This window comes from Lonchura striata, chromosome 13 (assembly GCF_050655825.1).
Source record: "Lonchura striata isolate lonStrDom1 chromosome 13, ASM5065582v1, whole genome shotgun sequence".
NCBI lineage: Eukaryota > Metazoa > Chordata > Aves > Passeriformes > Estrildidae > Lonchura > Lonchura striata.
Window position 1 is genome coordinate 2026968 of NC_140715.1, and position 20426 is coordinate 2047393.

At 44.8% G+C, this 20426-nt stretch overlaps 1 protein-coding gene across 8 annotated transcripts in view; it reads left to right on the forward strand.

Moving 5' to 3' along the window:
• Positions 1 to 20426, forward strand: part of LOC146766105 (uncharacterized) — a 143401-nt gene that overhangs the window by 35631 nt on the left and 87344 nt on the right. For 5 of the 8 annotated variants that reach the window (XR_014958243.1, XM_085591062.1, XM_085591064.1 and 2 more), the window contains exon 3: positions 318 to 394. The gene's annotated coding sequence lies outside the window, so the exon portion shown is untranslated. Of the gene's footprint in view, positions 1 to 317; positions 395 to 16906; positions 17265 to 20426 lie in introns of those variants that run through there. The other 3 variants (XR_014958244.1, XR_014958242.1, XR_014958245.1) reach the window with 1 other exon arrangement.

The following is a 20426-nucleotide window of genomic DNA, read 5'->3' on the forward strand; positions in this document are numbered from 1 at the left end:
CACATGGCTGCCCTGTGTAACGGGGGGTTCTTGCTGGAAATCTGAGTCAGATTACATGAATAGTGTCTGCAGTCAAACAGAAGTTATATGAATTTGTAAACTCTGAACTCCTTTTTGACTCTAATGTAAAAAATAGTTCAGATGTTAGAAGGGGGGAAAGGGGAAAAAAATGAAGATGTCTCTTTCAGTTGCTCAGAACTCTTTATTGAGTTCCTGTAATCTGATCATCCATAAGGGTTGTTTTCATATTAGGGCATAAGAAAAAATCATTGGCTATGAGATAGATGATTTAATAAGTATTGTCATTTAATTTCCAGGAGACTCTAATGATTCTAAAGAATCACTACGCTGTGAAATGAGCACAATTGTTCAGGTCTTCAGAGAACCCTGCAAGGTAATTATCTCTCCCTTCCCAAATGAAACATATTAATAGTGTAGTACATTGTCATATTTAATGGACTTCATAAAAAGAAACTGTGGCTCTTGAACAAGGAACAGTGATTGAAAATTATAGGAGTCAGGAGCATCAGGGGGCTAAATGTTGGCATGCATATGTCAAACACAGACAAACTTGAGGACTGGCTGGTTCCTTTAAAGTAGCTACATTAACAGTCTGCTGGATTTGCTGTTAACTCACCAATCTCGTGAGGGTTGAGAGTGTCCTCAGAATGTTTTTACTGATACTTTACCATGAATTTTGAATGGTTCGTTTAGCTTCCAACTTCACAGCATGGTGGTTATGAAGTTCTGATGACTCCCTGAGTGGAAGGCTGTTCTGTGGTGAGCCTCCCCTAGACATGTCATACCTGCAGTAAAGCAAAATTGATGTTATTCCTATTCAAAGTCACTGAGAACTCTCTAATGATTGTGTGTCTTGGTTTGACAAGACAGGAGTCAGTGAAGGAGGGCAAAAGCCTCCTGTGCAATGGAGAAGGTAAACCCCCTCCCTCCGAATTACCAGGATTTTTAAATTAAAGGGCTCTCAGGCAAAGATATGGGAATGGGAGTAACAATTCTTTACTAGGAGAAACTAGATAACAATTTAAAAAGGCAAATGCAATTGGTACAAACAAAACTAGTGATAGTGTCCACAACCTGACACCCTGAGGATTCGGGGTGTTGGTAGCAGTCCAGTTGAAATGACAGATGCTCCTCTTGCAGTGGCTGATGAATTGCAGCTGAAGTGGTGATCTTTAGAAGGGTATAGTTTTCTCTGAAGATCTGGTGGCAGTTGGGCTGGTCTTCCTCTGTGCTGGGGCCGCCTCTGAGCTCGCTGCCACCGCCTCACCGCGCTCCGGCCGTTTCTCTGGGAATCCCGCAAAGAGAGAGAGCTGCCCTGTCCCCCAAAAGGTACCCCTTTATACAATAAAAGAGTGCTTGGCTTCCCCCTCTGGGTGGAGCATCTCACAATGGGATGGTGTAATGTTACCAGGCCTGCAGTGAGTCAGTCAATGGCCCATTAACAAACCATTACCTCTTTGGAGCAAACCATTGTTCTTGGAAGAGATAACAAACCTGCCCAACCTCCAACAGATGGCAAATAGAATACAAGCTTATCTTACAAACCAGGACACTGTGTCTTGAAACTGAAGTTAGAGAGGATTCTTAACTGTTTGCTGCATCCAACTGTCTGTGGGGACACATTGCTTTCAGAGAAAAGGGGCATGGTTTTCACTCAGAGAGTAAGTGCATATGTGCTTTTTCAGTCTGGATCTCGTGTGTGTAATCAGTTCTTAATAATGCTATTCCAGGTAGAGGAGCCCTCAATGTTTAAAAAAAAAAAAATCTAACCACCACCATAGAAAAACCCAACCCACAAAACTCATAAAACCAAACTCACAACACAAAGTGAACATAGAACTGTGGATTTAGAAGTATTACATAATATTATTCTTTATCTTTTCTTTATTAGATGGGCACAAGGCATTAACTCCTTTGCCTAGCAAGGGAGAGATGGTCAGTTGGGAGAAATGACTCTCACTTTTAAAATTTCAAAGGTTTATTAAATCTTAACAAAATACAGCAAAAGACTGAATAAGGAAAAATTTACAGCACTGAGACCATGGAACTAAACTGCCATGTGCTCATCTACTAAATGGTTGCTCTGCCTTTTGTACCCATGGCCCCTCCCACAGTCTTGTCAGTCAACTCCATCTCTACTGTCCATTGGTGGAGATCACTTTCTTGCAACTTCACTGGAAGTCAGGTATTGCCATGCTGTGCTGCCTAGTAACAAGCCTGCCCTGCCCCCAAGTGCCCCAGCTACCAAGGCCATCCAGTGACAGCAATACAAAGGGGAGGGGAAAGAGGGTTATGGGGAGAACATACCACAATAACATCCTATTCATCTATAAAACTTCTCTGAACATACACATAATATTCATCCCTTAATTATGAGAGCCAATCACATTACCCATCTACAACACTGTCAACTGGCTTTGGCAAGTTTCTGCCCAGTTCTCTGCTCAGTTTGTAGTCAGCAGTACAAGGGAGGCATGGGGCTTGTTCCAAGACCATATCCTCTTCTACCTTACTCCTTTTATCTGCCACTGTGACTATCTGTTACATGCTGAGCTGCATTGATAGTAGCAAGCAAACCTGAATAGCAAATTTTCAGCATAGTCAGAAATTGGGGTTATCTGATTTTGTCTGAAGGTATATCTCATCATGTTGTTATGAACAAGTTCATCAGTTAATGTGGTTAGAGCAGTTAATTTACTTGAAGTTAATTATGGTAATTTAACTTTTGTTGACTGTTAAACCCTTGTTTACCGCCAGTGTTGACTCCGTTACATACACTTTGGTTGTGCCCTTTTACCGTACTTGTAACCCTTCTTGCGTCCATCGGGTATTGCCTCAGCTGCTCCACAAAATGGCGACTGGAACATTCCCGGGAAATATGCAGATCAGGAAAAGTGCAAGAAAATCCAACAAAAGACCCTAGCTACAAGGACCCAATCTAAAATTTGAACAACTAAGCAACTAGACCTACCGGCAAGAAATCCCTGTACCCTACCAACATGGTTTCAAGTGTCACCATAACCTAAGTAATACTGAGTCAGAGTGAGGACCCCAGCTGACGAGCCAAAAGATGTCTTCCTAGGCACTCCCATGAGGACAGAAGCCCCAGTGCTGCTGTGAAGCAAAACTGTTCACCTCCTTCTCTGCATCGCCAAAGGGAGCAGTGGCAGTGTGCGCGACCCCTCGGAGCCCCACCCAGAGCTGATCACTTTAATAAAGGCATTCAAAAGGAACTGGTCTCCTTGCCCATTTATTTAAATGTAATATGTATTGTTGGAAACAATATAACTTTTAAATTTTTATTTTGTCTCTACGGTTAGTCTTGAGTTGACTTTGCCTTGGGGAAAATAATTTTCTTTAGCTTTTTCAATAGATGTAGAATCACTCTAAGAGGATGGGCTTAACATACCAACAGACTGGGAGTAGCCCAAATATACCCAGAAAGATAAAAGGCCATAAATGAACTATCAACGGAACATCAGAGGTTATGTATAAGTATCTACTCACAGATGCCACCCTCTGGAAGACATGGAGACATCTGGTCTGGAAAAGACTGATAAGAAAATCGAAGAATGAAGATCTAATTAACGTTGGAGGTGAGGAGATTTGGATCCAATGGGAAACTGAATATTTGGGTTTGCTCAACTATGAACCAATGAACTTTGAAAGTGCATCTCTATGGGTTTTGACTGTATAAAGTTTGGGAGGAAATCCTGAAAAAAACATGTGTGCTTGAAATATTTTCCTTGCCACATCCTGGAGAAGAAATAAACTAATGCCTGATTCTCTATAATTTCAAATACAGTGCGAGAGGCTTTTATTTTCTCCCTGATTTTTAATGACAGTAGTGTCCAACAGTTTAGGAATTAGCATTTATGTCTGTAACAGTGGTTTGTTAATCTAAATCCTCTCAAAACGTAGCACTAAGTTCAATGCTTTTGACTTGTCAAATCATCAGAGAGGTAACAGTTTGTGATTTCCTCACAGATCTGCTGCTGCTGCAGTTCCTAGATGTGTTTTGGCTCTTAATAGAGTTGTCAGGGAATAAAAGTAGCTCTGAGCATTTTCCCCCTATCAGTTTTCAGTTGAGAAGTTCAAGTCTGGTAAGAATACATACCACTCCTCTTCCATGCTCTACATTATGATCAAAATTTAATATGGGAAATGTAGATTAGTTTGTCATTGGCTGTCAGCTACATATGTTGCTCTAGGGCCAGTGGACATTCAGCTTCTAATTGCAGCTTGTTTTGTTGTTCAGCTTAATTGTTTCTGCTGTTTTCAATAAAACAAATCTGCTGAAAGCAAATTGTGTCCTCATTAGGACTAATTAATAATTGCCTTCTTTTAAAATAAATTAATGTGAGACTTAGCATAGAACAATAAGCTGAAATTTTACTCAGCTGCAGACTTCATGTCAAAAACATTTTGCAAAGAGAGCCAGATGCCATAGAGAAATAGTTCTGCAAACCCTAGCATTTTCTTTGTGTTTTATACTTTTCCAAATGTTACATTTGTTCTTTATTCAGATTAGCAAAACTTGTGAAGTCTGGCAGGTTGCATCCTGCTGCCCTGGAAATCAGAGGAAGTAGGAGCTGAAAACAATCGTGTCTTAACACTGATTCTTCTAACTTGTTTGCTGAGAAAATTCTGTTCTAGGATTCCTTTGGTGATAAGACTTTAATTAACTGAGAGCAGAGACAGTGAGGGATCAGTTAGCTTTGCTCTGTTCTTTCAGGTCACACAAAACTTTTGGCTTTTCATTACTACAGCTTTTTAAAATGTTTAGTTAAAGCCTTGTAAGAGAAAAATAGATTGTGATCCAAATATAGTACTGGCAGTTCCCATCTTCTAACAATGAAGGCACAGTAGCTGGAGAAGGCCTGTATGAGTGAGACTGGAAGGATGCAGCTGTCAAGTGATGCTGTGTGTCTGCACTTCAGGCAATTTCGCAGTGGCAAGTTTTCCTGAAGAACACCGTAGTTCCCACAGCTTCCCCAGCTGCAGGTCATTTTTTGTGCTTTGTCTCCTCTTCATTCCTTGGGACCGCAGCAAAGATGCAGATCCTACAGTCAGTTATACTGGCTGCTGTTTTGAGAGCAGTGGCAGATACTGCCCTGTGCACAAAGGAGTTCTCTCCTGTTTGTAGAACAAAATATTAATGAGCCTTCATTTAAATTTTTTCTCATGATCCAAAGTTTTATCTAATTTGAGATCAAATTAGGTGTACCCTCTAAATCAGAAAGTGTATTCATTGCATAGGACTAAGTGACATGCAGGGTAGAGACTCCACAACCTGCAAGGCTGTTAAGTAGGTGTGTTTGTTCAGCGCTGGGCACTCAGGGGATTGCTCCACCATAAACGTGTGCACCTGCTGTGGTGATTTACCTGGTCTTTATACATAAAGATGTTACGTATTCAAGATAATTGTGAAAGAGGCTATACATACTCGTAACCTTTCCTCAAAAAGGCAGGTTTTATAATAATGAGTTCTGGGAAATAATTTCCATAGTCCCTGTCTTTGGCTCATCATGGTTGTGCCTGCATAGTGCCTTCTGGTGGTCGTGGGCTGGGGGCTTAAGATGAAGTAATCTCTTCTTCTTTGTGCTGAACTTTTCACTTCTGATCTCACCCGTGGTCCTTGGACCCTTGGCATTTCTCCATACCACAAAGCCAGTTTTGGCTGGTTTAAGATGCCCCAGGCAGCAGTCCTTGCTATTATCAGGAATTGTCCATAACAGACCTTTCTCGTCCCCTTTATTATAGGAGAGCTTTTGTTTTGTTCGTTTATTTGTGTGGGTGTTTGTTTGTTTTGTTTTTTGTTTTGTATCTAGACAAATATAGTTGTTTATTCATTCTTGCAATGAATCAGCTGCGGAACCCAGTACTCAAAGTCACAGGGCAGACTGTAGAACTTCTAGGGGAATTTGAACCTTTCCTGGTGGTTGTTTTTGATCTGATCTTCACAATTGGATCATATATCTGAATAAAACAGAAATAACAGCAATAAGAAATTTTATTTGCTGTGTCCTTTTTCCTGGCACCAAGTAACACATTCATCTGCATACATGTCAGAAATTAAACTCTTGAGTCAGCCAATATATTAAGCAGCAATTAAATTTTTTAATTAATATGGTAGCATATGAGCAAGACAGCGCTGGGTATCGTGGTGGGGGCTTTCCCCTCCAACTACACACTGATTGTTGGGCTTGCTGGTATTTATTGATCATATCCATGCATATTCATAAGTTTTTCCAAGTAGTTTCTATTTCCCATTTCCTACGTGAGCTTTCCACAGTTTCTATTTCCCAATTCTTACGCGAGCTTTCGGCAGTTTCCATTTCTACCTTTTAACGTCACAATTCTATACTTCAGGATCGTAAATCTATGATGGTGATGTTTGGTTCCTTTCCAATTTCTGTACTCTATTGTGTACATCCCAGGATGTGTGTCCAGATGGTGGGGACCAGCTTCTATTTTCCAGGATCATTAATCTATGGCAGTGATGTCCAGCCGCCCTTTTTGAAATCATTAATCAGCAACCTTGATGTCCATCTTCTTTCTCCAGGAGCTTGGGATAGGGTCCCTTCCCTTTCTGTTTAAATCCTTTATACATTCTAAGGCTACAGTTTAAAACCTTAATACTAAGCAACATTCTAAAGTTATAATTCAAAAGTTCTTACTGCAAAATACCTTAAGACTTATAATTGTTATTTGCAAACAAAAGATTGGTTCAAAAGCCTTCTTCCATGTTTTCCTCGGTTGTTGATTAGAACTCATCTTTATAACTATCCCATGGCCGTGTTCCACACATTTCACAATTAAAACTACACAGGTTGCCTTTATTTACCTGACACAAAACACAACTTTGTATTTCACATGCAGGTCCTTGGAAAGCCTTAACAGTGCAGCAGTAATATACCATCAACTGCTTTGTTTTTCCTGATGTTTCTTGCAGTGGCTGGTGAAAAATAACTCTTTCTGAGCATGAAAACAGCTTGGCAATGGGAGCAGAAGAAATGCCCAGATGACCAGTCCTGCACTTTAAAAACTAGAAAGTAGCTGTGTTTAATTTTCTCTTTGTGGTTCCCAATGACTAAGACATTTAGGATTAAGTGGGGATTTCAGAGTGCTGTCTTGGCATGGGGCATCCATGTTTCATCTGCATCTAGCAAGGACTGCCTGCTGTGGAAAAGTTAAGCAAGTCAGTCATGGTTTACTTGTAGTGCTAATATACATAGATAAGACTTAAAAATGCATGCAGAATTTTGCATGCCCTTGGAAAAGGGGAGAAATCCTGTAGACACTTTTTCATGGAATCCCTGCCACAGACTTGCCCTATGGCTTTGGTCATGCGGGCAGCCATGCAGTCATCGCTTAGAATCTGCACCTTTACAGAAAGCAAAACAAAAACAGATTTTGGGCTCATAGCTGCTTCTTCTTTTAACTTCGGAAGCAAGTGGGTACTTAATTTTGAAGTTGATAGTTTGCAGCTTAATAGAAAACCTGGTTTGTAAAACTAATGACTCAAGGAAATAGTACAAGGGAAATGTCAGTTTAAGGAGTGGGTGGAATGAAGAAAAAAGGCAAAGGCAAGCTTTTCCCTCTTATTTTGGTATATTTCCTAAATGAAGTATCTGCTCCAAACATTGCTGAAGGGTGCTTTAGCCAAATTTCCAAACTCCCTATGCCTTATTTTATTCCTTCTCAGAAACACATGAATCACCCTGAATGAAAGAAAAAGATACTGCATCAAGCTTGTGGGTTACCAAAATTACTGAGCTAGGTTGGAGAAACAGGATTTAGGCAAACAAAATTATTGCTGTGATTGTTCCTTACTGTGCTAATTCCAAAACATGCTTCTGGTTTTGGTCCCAGATCCACAGTGATTTTAGAGATGCCATGATTAGGGCTATAAAAAGGCTTTTTCAGTTTCACAGCTGTACCTGGTTGTCAAATGGGAAATAATTTTTTGATTGGAGTAAACATGTGATTTTTTTATTTTATCTGCCAAATATAATGCTGGAAAGAAATGTCTTCTTTTAAAATGAAATCTCCTTTGTTTCAGCATAGAGGTTTTTACTGTGGACTTGTGTAGAATAAATGATAACAATAAAGTGAAGCATTTGGGAAGGGCGATTGCCAAATATTTCAGGGATTTGACAGCATACATTTTATGGGGTGGAAAGATCCAAGTGCCATGAGCCATACTTCTGAGTGTATGAACCCTCCTCTCATACCTTTTAGAAAAGCCAAGAGGCAAAGTTTGTTAAACAGGCAGATGGGAGGCTGTGTTCTCTGTATGTCCTTAGTTACCGAATGTGCTTTTGTATGAAGAAGTCAGTCTTTGTTGGAACAGGGACTGGGACTCAAGAATTGTTTTTCCCAGGCTGGTGCTGTGAATGCAGGTATTGGTGCAAAATAGAACTGAGTCAGGGTGAGGTACGTCCAACTCTTGACGCATTTCTTCAGGTTACTCTTAATGCTTAATGGGGAATTCTGGATAGAATTTTGTACTGAATTTGACGTAAATGTGATTTTAGGAAATCTAAGTTATATTCTTTGCAGAAGCTAGTAGTTCCAGGAAAAAAAAAATCTTGGGTGTGGCATAACCGAATGTGGGAAAACAACTGGGGACCCTGTGGACATGTAATGGAATACAATTAGAGAAAACTTAAGAGTTACGTTAGCATCTTAACAGGAGTTATAGCAGTACAGAAATAGGGTAAATCATATTTGCTGCTCCCTGGATGGAATGCAGTTGGCGTGACTTGAAACATATTCCAGGATGATTCCCCATCCACACACACCTCCTGACAGGGATGGAATGTAGGCTAGGGCGCAGCAGAGACACCCTGGCCAGGCTCTGTGGGACTCCTTGCAGGGAAGGGAACTTGATGGTACTTTGCAGCTGATAAACCTAATACCAGGGAAGATAAGGGAATATATCCTACCACTGAATCAACAACTGTGGTGAAATCCCTCTTCTTAGATGAATTTTCTTCATGAAAGCCTAATAATAATATTAATGCACCCCTCCATCCCAAAGTTCCCTGCCCCCAAGGTACAACTATCCCTCACTGGGCATGTGCATGTGCTCTGTGTTCTTTTTGACTGGATCTGTAAAAGCAAGAGAATTTTATGTGGGTTCTTCTCAAAAGCTGCGGCTTTTGGGGGTCACTTGCTGCTGTCCCCCCTCCCTCCCGGCCCCTGGGACCCCTCCGGCTAGCTGTCCCCTCCGGTAACCAGGGTTTGCTGCGGTCCCACTGCCCTGGGTTTACCAGGCAGCGTCTGGGTTTGCACGGTTCAAGCAGCAGCGTTGCCTCGGTCGCCGCTAGGAGTCGGGATAAAGAGACCAAGAGAGACCAATGGTATGCTTGTATTGCCTGAACCATTGCAGGGACCAAAGGCCCCGGGCTATTGCCCAGATACAGTTTTTATACAGCAAAATTAAGAGATAAGGTCTAAACAATGGGGATACTGTCCAGCTTAGGCGCATCAGAACCGCCCCAGGGGCCGGGTCCAATGGGAACTGCTCAGGGGTGGGGAGAAGGGGGGTTTACAGAGGAATGCTAAAGTGGGACTTTCCCAAAACAGTGGAGCATACATATATGTATCTTTTCCCTCAGTTTCTTATTCCCAAGGACTTTCTAAAACAATGGGGCATACATAAATGTATCCTTTTCCTCAGTTTACCATTCCCAAGGCCTTTCTAAAACAATGCTCCACACTACCATGCCAGCATGATAGCAACAAAAAGCTTTAACATCCTGAGGAATGCAAAAACTCATTCTTCAGTGATGTTACATAGACATGGGAGTGTGGAAAGGATGCATATCAGTAGAAATGTTCATCTGCTGTGGCCTAGTAATGCAGCAACTAATTGCTCTGTTTTGGCTACACAGTGACCGAACCTGGACTACCCTTACTCAGAGGATGGGCAGAGCAAAGTGAACTCTGCATGTGGCTTAATTGATAAATCTGTGCTTTTCTAAAGCGGCATCTCCTTTGTCAGTATTTGAGGCATAGAAATTGATCTTCTATCCTAGAGGATTACAGTTACCCTCGTATCTGCATATCTCTGCTCTTTCAGTTGTATGTAGATCAGAGTGCATTGACCCAAATGATAGTTTGCAGCAGCAGTGTGGAAGAGCTGATTCTTCATCTGCTCTGGGAGCACTGCACAGCAGTAAAAAGGCTTGTAACTTTCTGCCTAATGTAGGCATCATTGGAGGTATGTGTGCCTAGTGCAGACCTATGCCATTTGTCCTGACATGAAAATTCAGATTTTGTGTGTGACCCTACATACTGGGGACCTCTTCCTGGCCTCATCAATCCAAGTGTTCAGTGAGGAAAATACAGTGATGTAAGCAATAAACACATTTTCCTTACTATGCTCCAGGCTATTAAACAGGTCATTTAGACCCTTATGCTTGTAGTTGCAGTAGATTTAGGCATGGTGCCTTTTTTAATGTTTTATTAGAAGTCAGGATTGGTGCACAGTGAAGCATTGTTGCAAGGAATAGAGGCATAAAAATAAGAAAGTGCTATCATTATGACAGCAGCAGCAGCAGTTGCTGCCAGCCATTATTAGCTAGCAAACTTAATTTTGGAAACAAATTGTCCCCTACTCTGGGTTAGGGTAGTAGGCTGTGTTTTCATAATACAATTTAGTGAAACCTGATGGTAGTCAATTTGTTTTGTGGTCATGTGACATCTTACTGCATAATTTTAAGGAAGAAGCTAAAGTATTGTCAGCTTTATTTGAACTTGCTCACTGTCCTGGTTTGTAAGATAAGCTTGTATTCTATTTGCCATCTGTCGGAGGTTGGGCAGGTTTGTTATCTCTTCCAAGAACAATGGTTTGCTCCGAAGAGGTAATGGTTTGTTAATGGGCCATTGACTGACTCACTGCAGGGCTGGTAGCGGTTACACCGTCCCATTGTGAGATGCTCCACCCAGAGGGGGAAGCCAAGCACTCTTTTATTGTATAAAGGGGTACCTTCTGGGAGACAGGGCAGCTCTCTCTCTTTGCGGGATTCCCAGAGAAGCAGCTCCTTCGGCGGGATTCCAAGAGAAATGGCTGGAGCGCGGTGAGGCGGCGGCGGCGGAGCTCGGAGGCGGCCCCGGCACAGAGGAAGACCGGCCAAACTGCCACCAGATCTTCAGAGAAAACTATACCCTTCTAAAGATCACCACTTCAGCTGCAATTCATCAGCCACTGCAAGAGGAGCAGCTATCATTTCAACCGGACTGCTACCAACACCCCGACTCCTCAGGTTGTGGACTTTATCACTAGTTTTGTTTGTACCAATTGCATTTGCCTTTTTAAATTGTTATCTAGTTTCTCCTAGTAAAGAATTGTTACTCCCATTCCCATATCTTTGCCTGAGAGCCCTTTAATTTAAAAATCCTGGTAATTCGGAGGGAGGGGTTTTACCTTCTCCATTGCACAGGAGGCTTTTGCCCTCCTTCACAGACTCCTGTCTTGTCAAACCAAGACAGATTGTGGCGCATCAACGTGGAGCTCGAAGGCATTGAGAGGGAAAAAGGATTAACAGTTTTTAAGTAATTTGGTTTTTTGTTGTGTGTAGAAACATCTTAAGCATCACCATGTGGCCTAGTTTACCTTGGTTTGGGTGGCATGTGATTGTAGCTATACTTTTCCCATTTGCAGACCCTTATCTAAAATTGGGTCCTATAACTAAGGCTACTGTGTCTGTTATCAAGTTTGGCTTCTGGGTTAATTGGGTGAGGAATTCATGGATCTTTAATTTCCTCTGGAAGGCAGGTACATGGATTCATAGCTATCACCCACTAACTGTATGTTTTTTGGGGTTACTTTAATAATTGTACCTACTGCGAGGAAATAGCACCTGGGGAAACTTTCTCCCAACCTTTTAACCATCTTTTTGGGTCTGCTTCACCAGTTCTCAAAGGGTTAAGATCCTCTCTAAGTGCTAATGATATCATACAATGGGTGGTGTTGCTGATAGGCCTGTTATAATTAGCACTCAGAGATAAGGGAAGATTAACCTGGATAACTACCCTCACACCTACACCAGAGGCTAGGTATGCTCCTGCAGAACCTGACACTGCCCCAGAGACTCGAGATGCTGCTGCTCCAGAGCCTGACCCTGCCCCACAGCCCACCTCAGAAATGAACCACCCAGATTGGGTGAGGGTTCTGGTTAAGGAGATATGAGAGATGCTGAAGGAGTGCATTTCCCCAGCTGGTGAGAAACCAGCCCTTTGCCTTGAGGAGGGACAGTCTAATAGTACAGCTGTGGAACCCACAAATGTTACAACTGTCCAGGTTCCAGCTGAACCACAAAGGCAGTCACAGCCAGCAGCAGTTGCCCCAGTAGGAACAAGGAGGTCTAAGATGAAAACAGAGCACCCTGCAGATAGGGACAAGAATGGAGGAACCTCACAACCCACAGGGGAGCCAGAGTTTGCTATCATCACCGAGTCCCTGATGTATGGAAGTCTTCATAATCTGCATAAAGACATTGTGCGATGAGGGCGTGAGGCTTATACTACTTGGTTACTCCGGGTTTGGGATCTTATGGGTACAGGCATGCAGCTGGATGGTGGTGAGGCAAGGAACTTGGGACCCTTGACCCAGGACTCGGGTATAAATCAGATTTTTGTAAGGGAACCAGGGTCCCTTTCTCTCTGGGAGCGGCTCTTAATGAGTGTCAGGGAGAGGTTTGTCCACAGGGAGAAAATGCAGGAGCACCATCATAGAATGCGCTGGAAGACCCTCGAGGAAGGGATCCAACAGCTGAGGGAAGTGGCAGTATTGGAGGTACTCTTTGGGAGGGATGGACGACACAATAATGACCCCAACAAGGTCAGGTGTACAGGACAAATGCTGTGGAGTGTAGCAAATCTTGAGCCATCTCAGTACACCACCTTCATTGCAACAATCAATGCTGACGCTCACCGGGAGATAGTGGGCTCTGTTGCCAACAAACTTATGAATTATGGGAGTATGATTAATGGCCCAATGCAGGCTCATATCTCAGCTGTGATTAAGGAGTTTAAAGAGGAGATGAGGGAGGAGATAAGGAAGGTTAATGCAGCACCCGTGAGAGTCACAGGCCCCAGAATCAGCGCCTAACAATCCCCAGCTAGAGAGAGAGGGTACACCCGAAGGGCTAATCTGTGGTTCTTCCTGCGTGACCATGGGGAAGACATGGGGAGGTGGGATGGGAAACCCACTTCTGTCCTGGCAGCACGGGTCCGTCAACTCAAGGAGGGAAACTCTAAGCAGGGAAGTTCCACCAAAGTGAAGGTAGCCTCAACCTCCCATGACCAAGCTTGTGGGTACGATCTGTCAGACCCCCTTGAAAGGACCTCTAGTATGTATGCCCAGGAAAGGAATAATAACCAGTGTTAGAGGGGCCCTGTCTCTAGCCAGGGAGAGGCACGGGAAAACCGGATCTTCTGGACAGTGTGGATCTGATGGCCTGGCACATCAGAGCCACAAAAATATGATGCTTTAGTTGATACTGGTGCACAGTGTACTCTGATACCATCGGGACATGTGGGGGCAGAGCCTGTTTCCATTGCTGGTGTGACAGGGGGATCACAACAATTGACTCTGGTGGAAGCCGAGGTGAGCCTGACTGGGAAGGAGTGGAAGAAACATCCTATAGTGACTGGCCCAGATGCTCCGTGTATCCTAGGCATAGACTTCCTCTGGAACGGCTATTACAAAGACCCAAAGGGACTCAGGTGGGCTTTTGGAATAGCCGCTGTAGAGGCAGAAGACATTAAGCAATTGAACACCTTGCCTGGACTGTCAGAAAACCCCTCTGCAGTAGGACTCCTAAGGGTAGAAGAACAACGAGTGCCAATTGCGACCTCGACAGTGCACCGCCGGCAGTATCAGATGGATCGAGATGCCGTGATCCCCATCCACAAAATGATTCGGGAGCTGGAGAGCCAAGGGGTGGTCAGCAAAACCCACTCACCCTTCAATAGCCCCATCTGGCCTGTGCGCAAATCTGACAAAGAATGGAGATTGACTGTGGACTATCATGGCTTAAATGAAGTGACTCCACCACTGAGCGCTGCTGTACCAGATATGCTGGAACTCCAGTACGAGCTGTAGTCCAAGGCAGCAAAGTGGTATGCCACCATTGATATTGCTAATGTGTTTTTCTCCATTCCTCTGGCAGCAGAATGCAGGCCTCAGGTCGCTTTCACCTGGAGGGGCGTGCAGTATACCTGGAACTGACTGCCCCAGGGGTGGAAACACAGCCCCACCATCTGCCATGGGCTGATCCAGACTGCACTAGAAAAGGGTGAGGCTCCAGAACACCTGCAATACATTGATGACATCATTGTGTGGGGGAGCACAGTGGCAGAAGTGTTTGAGAAAGGTGAGAGGATCATCCAGATACTACTAGAAGCTGGCTTCACCATCAAGAAGAGCAAAGTCAAGGGACCTGCCCGAGAGATCCAGTTCCTGGGAGTGAAATGGCAAGACGGACGGCGCCAGATTCCCACTGAGGTCATCAACAAGATCACAGCTATGTCCCCACCAACCAGCAAAAAGGAAACACAAGCTTTCCTAGGTGCCATAGGTTTCTGGAGAATGCACATTCCCAAGTATAGCCAGATTGTGAGCCCTCTTTATCTGGTTACCCAAAAGAAGAATGCTTTCCACTGGGGCCCTGAGCAACAACAAGCCTTCAGCCAGATCAAGCAGGAGATCGCTCATGCTGTAGCCCTTGGCCCAGTCAGGACAGGACCAGAGGTCAAGAATGTGCTCTACTCTGCAGCCGGGATCCATGGGTTGTCCTGGAGCCTTTGGCAGAAAGTGCCTGGGGAGACTCGAGGCCGACCACTGGGATTCTGGAGCCGAAGTTACAGAGGGTCTGAAGCCAACTACACTTCCACAGAGAAGGAAATCTTGGCTGCCTTTGAAGGAGTCGAAGCCGCCTTGGAGGAAATTGGCACAGAAGCACAACTCCTGGCACCCCGACTACTGGTGCTGGGGTGGATGTTTAAAGGAAAGGTTCCTACTACCCACCATGCCACTGACGCCACATGGAGCAAATGGATTGCCCTCATCACTCAGCGCGCCCGTATTGGAAACCTGAATTGCCCTGGGATTTTGGAGAGAATTACAAACTGGCCAGAAGGTGAAAACTTTGGTCTCACTGATGATGAGGAGCAGGTACAAGTGGCAAGGGCTGAAGAAGCTCCACCATACAACCAACTACCAGCAGAGGAGACCTGCTACGCTCTTTTCACTGACGGTTCCTGTCGCATTGTAGGGATGAACCGGAAGTGGAAAGCAGCCGTATGGTGCCCCACATGCCAAGTTGCACAAGCTACCGAAGGAGAAGGTCGATCAAACCAACTCGCTGAACTCAAGGCCGTTCAGCTGGCTCTGGACATTGCTGAAAGGGAGAAATGGCCAAAGCTCTACCTTTTTACTGATTCGTGGATGGTAGCCAATGCTCTGTGGGGCTGGCTAGGAAGGTGGAGGAAAGCCAACTGGCAACGTAGAGGAAAGCCAATCTGGGCTGCTGATATATGGAAAGACATTGCCTCTCGGGTGGAAAAGCTAACGGTGAAAGTCCGTCATGTAGATGCCCATGTCCCCAAAGGTTGGGCTAATGAGGAGAACCGAAACAACGAGCAGGTAGATCAGGCAGCAAAAAATAGAGGTGTCAAAGATAGACTTAGATTGGCACCATAAGGGGGAGTTGTTCCTGGCTCAATGGGCTCATGATGCCTCAGGTCATCAAGGCAGAGATGCCACCTACAAGTGGGCATGAGACCGAGGGGTGGATCTAACCATGGACAGTGTTTCTCAGGTTATCCATGACTGTGAGACGTGTGCTGCCATCAAACAGGCCAAGCGGGTGAAGCCCCTCTGGTATAGTGGGAGGTGGTCCAAGTACAAGTATGGGGAGGCCTGGCAGATTGACTACATCACACTGCCCCAGACACGCCAAGGCAAGCGCTACGTGCTGACCATGGTAGAAGCCACCACTGGATGGCTGGAGACTTTCCCTGTACCTCATGCCACTGCCCGGAACACCATCTTAGGCTTGGAAAAGCAAGTCCTGTGGAGACACGACACACCTGAGAAAATTGAGTCTGACAACGGCACCCATTTCAAGAACAGCCTTATCAACACCTGGGCCAGAGAACACGGTATCAAATGGATATATCATATTCCCTATCATGCTCCAGCTGCTGGCAAAGTTGAACGGTGCAACGGACTTCTTACGACTACCCTTGGTGGGGGAACATTTAGAAACTGGGAAATTAACCTGGCAAAAGCAACCTGGATGGTCAACACCCGAGGGTCTGTCAATCGAGCTGGCCCTGCCCAGTCAGAACCCTTACACACAGTAGATGGAGATAAGGTACCTGTAGTACATATGAAAGGTATTTTAGGGAAAACTGTTTGGATTAATCCCACCTCAGGCAAAGACCAACCCGTTCGTGGGATTGTCTTTGCTCAAGGACTTGGTTACACTTGGTGGGTATTGCAGAAAGATGGGGAGACCTGCTGTGTACCACAGGGAAACTTGGTCTTAAGTGAGAACTGGGTATAAGATTTCATTGTGTGCAGATTGGAATAGAATAAGGGGTGGATAATGTCCTGGTTTGTAAAATAAGCTTGTATTCTATTTGCCATCTGTTGGAGGTTGGGCAGGTTTGTTACCTCTTCCAAGAACAATGGTTTGCTCCGAAGAGGTAATGGTTTGTTAATGGGCCATTGACTGACTCACTGCAGGCCTGGTAACGTTACACCATCCCATTGTGAGATGCTCCACCCAGAGGGGGAAGCCAAGCACTCTTTTATTGTATAAAGGGGTACCTTTTGGGAGAGAGCAGCTCTCTCTCTTTGCAGGATTCCCAGAGAAGCAGCTCCTTCGGCGGGATTCCAAGAGAAACAGCCGGAGCGCGGTGAGGCGGCGGCGGCAGAGCTCGGAGGCGGCCCCGGCTCAGAGGAAGACCGGCCAAACTGCCACCAGATCTTCAGAGAAAACTACACCCTTCTAAAGATCACCACTTCAGCTGCAATTCATCAGCCACTGCAAGAGGAGCATCTGTCAGAGGAGCATCTGTCATTTCAAGTGGCCTTCTACCAACACCTCGAATCCTCAGGTTGTGGACTTCATCACTAGTTTTGTTTGTACCGATTGCATTTGCCTTTTTAAATTGTTATCTAGTTTTCTCCTAGTAAAGAATTGTTACTCCCATTCCCATATCTTTGCCTGAGAGCCCTTTAATTTTAAAAATCCTGGTAATTCGGAGGGAGGGGGTTTACCTTCTCCATTGCACAGGAGGCTTTTGCCCTCCTTCACAGACTCCTGTCTTGTCAAACTAAGACACTCAAGACTGAATGTCTCTTCCTTTTCACATAGGCTGTGATCTTTATCACTGCCTACAGAGGAGAGATGTTTGTCCTCTCCTGGAAAGACTGGAGCTCTCTTTTTGTCCTGTCCTCCTGTGAAGCAGAAATGCCTTAGACCCCCCAGTGTCAGCAAAGAAGCTCCCTTCTTGCCTGATCGTGGTGGTGGCAGGTTGCTGTTGGTTGCTGAGTGCTGGCACACTGTTCCTTCTCTTTCAACCGCCACTTTGCTCTTGGGCGTTACTCGCCGCTGTCCCCCGTCCCTCCCCGGTCCCTCGGGACCCTCCGGCTAGCTGTCCCCTACGGGGCTGGGGTTTTCCGCGGTCTCACTGCCCTGGGCTTACCAGGCAGCGTCTGGGATAGCACGGTCCGAGCTGCGGCGTTGCCTCAGTTGCCGCTAGGATTCGAGATAAAGTGACCAAGAGAGACCAATGGTATGCTTGTCCAGATAGATTGTATTGCCTGAAGTGTAGCAGGGACCAAAGGCCCTGGGCTATTGCCCAGAGACAGTTTTATACAGCAAAATTAAGAGATGAGGTCTTAAACAATAGAGACAGTGTTCAGCTAAAGCACATCAGAACCACCCCAGGGGCCAGGTCCAATAGGAACTGCTCAGGGGTGGGGAGAAGGGAGTCTACAGAGGAATGCTGAAGCGGGACTTTCCCGAGACAGTGGACCGTACATAAATGTATCTTCTACCTCAGTTTACCATTCCCAAGACCTTTCTAATACAATGGGGCATACATGAATGTATCCTTTTCCTCAGTTTACCATTCCCAAGGCCTTTCTAAAACCTTCCTCCACGCTACCATGCCAGCATGATAACAACAATTCCCTCTTCTTTACTTATTAAGAAGAACAGTGCCTTGGGAAAAGGTAAACTGTGGCTCTTAAACTGCAGTGTCCTCCTGCTTGTCATCTTCCCACCAATAACTTTCCGTGGCAGCAGCAGCGATGAGAACCGGTGCGGAAGCCTTCGGCTTCGAGGTGATGACCTTGGAGATGATTCGCTTCAGAATCCCAAATGCTAACAGAACTAAAAACAATGCAACTAGAAAGTAAAAGATGCCTTTTAAAAGAGACACTGCCCACCCAGAAAGGTCCCAGTCTTTGAACAGATTTTTAAACCAATCCTCATTTTCTTGCTTCACACTCCCAATGAGGCTTCTCTTTTCCTGAATGGATGAGTGGACACTCTGACCTTTAGATGACAGATCAAAACAACACAACCCATCAAATTCTTTACATCCATGACCATGTGCCAACAGCAGGAAATCAATAGGTGCCCTATTCTGGAGGGTAGCCTTTCTGGTTATTTCCTCGTCTTCTAGGAGGTCACTCAGGGCTGCTGATGTTAAATTTGCTTGCTTGGTCACCCAGCATTCTAGATTGCCTAATTCGCTCAATGCTTTGGCTGCCGCAACCCATGGTAAAAAACACAGAGACAGCAACTCTTTTGGATTTTGCCCAATGATAAATTTCCACATCATAATGTTCATCAAATTGACTTGCACTCCGCTTAGTAATTTTTTTCCCACCTTTTGCTTGCCCAGTTGGAATTTGGGTCATGTTGGGGGAAGCAAGGGTCAGATGCCCAAAAGTGCATGGACCTCCAATAAGACGAGAGGGGATTCCTGGGTACGCTCTGTCCCCACAGATAAGAAACATTCCCTTGTCTAGCTTGCGTGGATGGAAATCAGTGGTGGATGTAAATTTCAGCTTATAGACAGCTGTGCACCATTGACCTGCTCTGAATTCTACCTTGTACTGTTTGACATGCTCATATAATTTTACTTCTTTGGTTGGGGAAAAATCAAATTGAATGCAAAATTCAGCTTTTGCAGATCCTAGGAGTTCTAATTCCTGGGGCTCCCTCTCAGCAGAGGGCAAATGTGAAATCCACTCTTGCCACAAAATGAGGGGATTTCGCACTTGTGCTTCAACTTGTCCTGCACCTTTAGGTATTTTATTTTCGTTCACCTGCTTTTGCAAACGGACCAGATCAATTGGGAACTCATCCTCCTTACTTGGAACCCCTATTAAACATGTGGACATCGGATTTTCTGCTGAGGCAGTGGACAAACACATATGATCCTGTTGCAAGGCTTGGGCTAGCGTGACCTACACATTTTCTTGGGCTGTGGAACAATCCATGCATCCACTGTGGAAGGGTAGATGGCCATTCCCTGGAACCAAACGATGAGCAGGAATGTGGAATTTGACATTCTGCTAGTCTGAAAAAAAGATAAAATCATACAACGAAGTGAACTAACTCTGGAAAAGATACAATTTGCTCTGCCAGTTAAAGGAAAATTATTCTTCCCCCTCCCACTTTCCCCCCTTGTTGAGGAGGAGGCCCTGCAAACCCTGGAGTCCTTGGGGTTGCTGCTGCTGAAGCAACCACCCTTTCCCGTGGTTTTATCACTGAGTCCTCTGTCATCAGGAAAGCTTTCCTGGTGCACTCCTCGATGAGCTGATCGAGTGTGGGGGGAGGCGATGATGGAAGAGCCAGGATGATTCGCTGACAGACTTCATTTGCATTTGTGGTGACAAGTTCTAATGTAAGTTGGTCTTGGAGCTCTGGATTTTGCACCCTTTTTTCCACAGAGGCTCGCACTCGATCCACAATATCCATGAATGGCTCTGAAACAGACTGCCTCAAGGCGATATAAGAGACAACAGGGTCTTTAGAAGGCATGTTAAAAAATGCACGTTCTGCTGCATCCCTGGACAGGTCCAACACTGCTCTGGGAATGCCTGCTGCTTGCTTTTCAGCTTGACTCCAATCACCCTCACCCACTAGATGTTCTAAAGTGATTTCCTCATCCTCTATATCTGTGGAATGGCTTGGACTTTGCAGAATCTCTGGGAGGAGATCTGCTGCAAGTCTTTTCCACGTTCTTTCCCACAATCTAAACTCAGACTGAGGGAGAAAGCAACTGAAAAGACGTCTCAAATCAGCAGGGACAAATGTTTTGGAGCATAGAGTAGCTTTTAAAATGCTCTTAAAAAATTC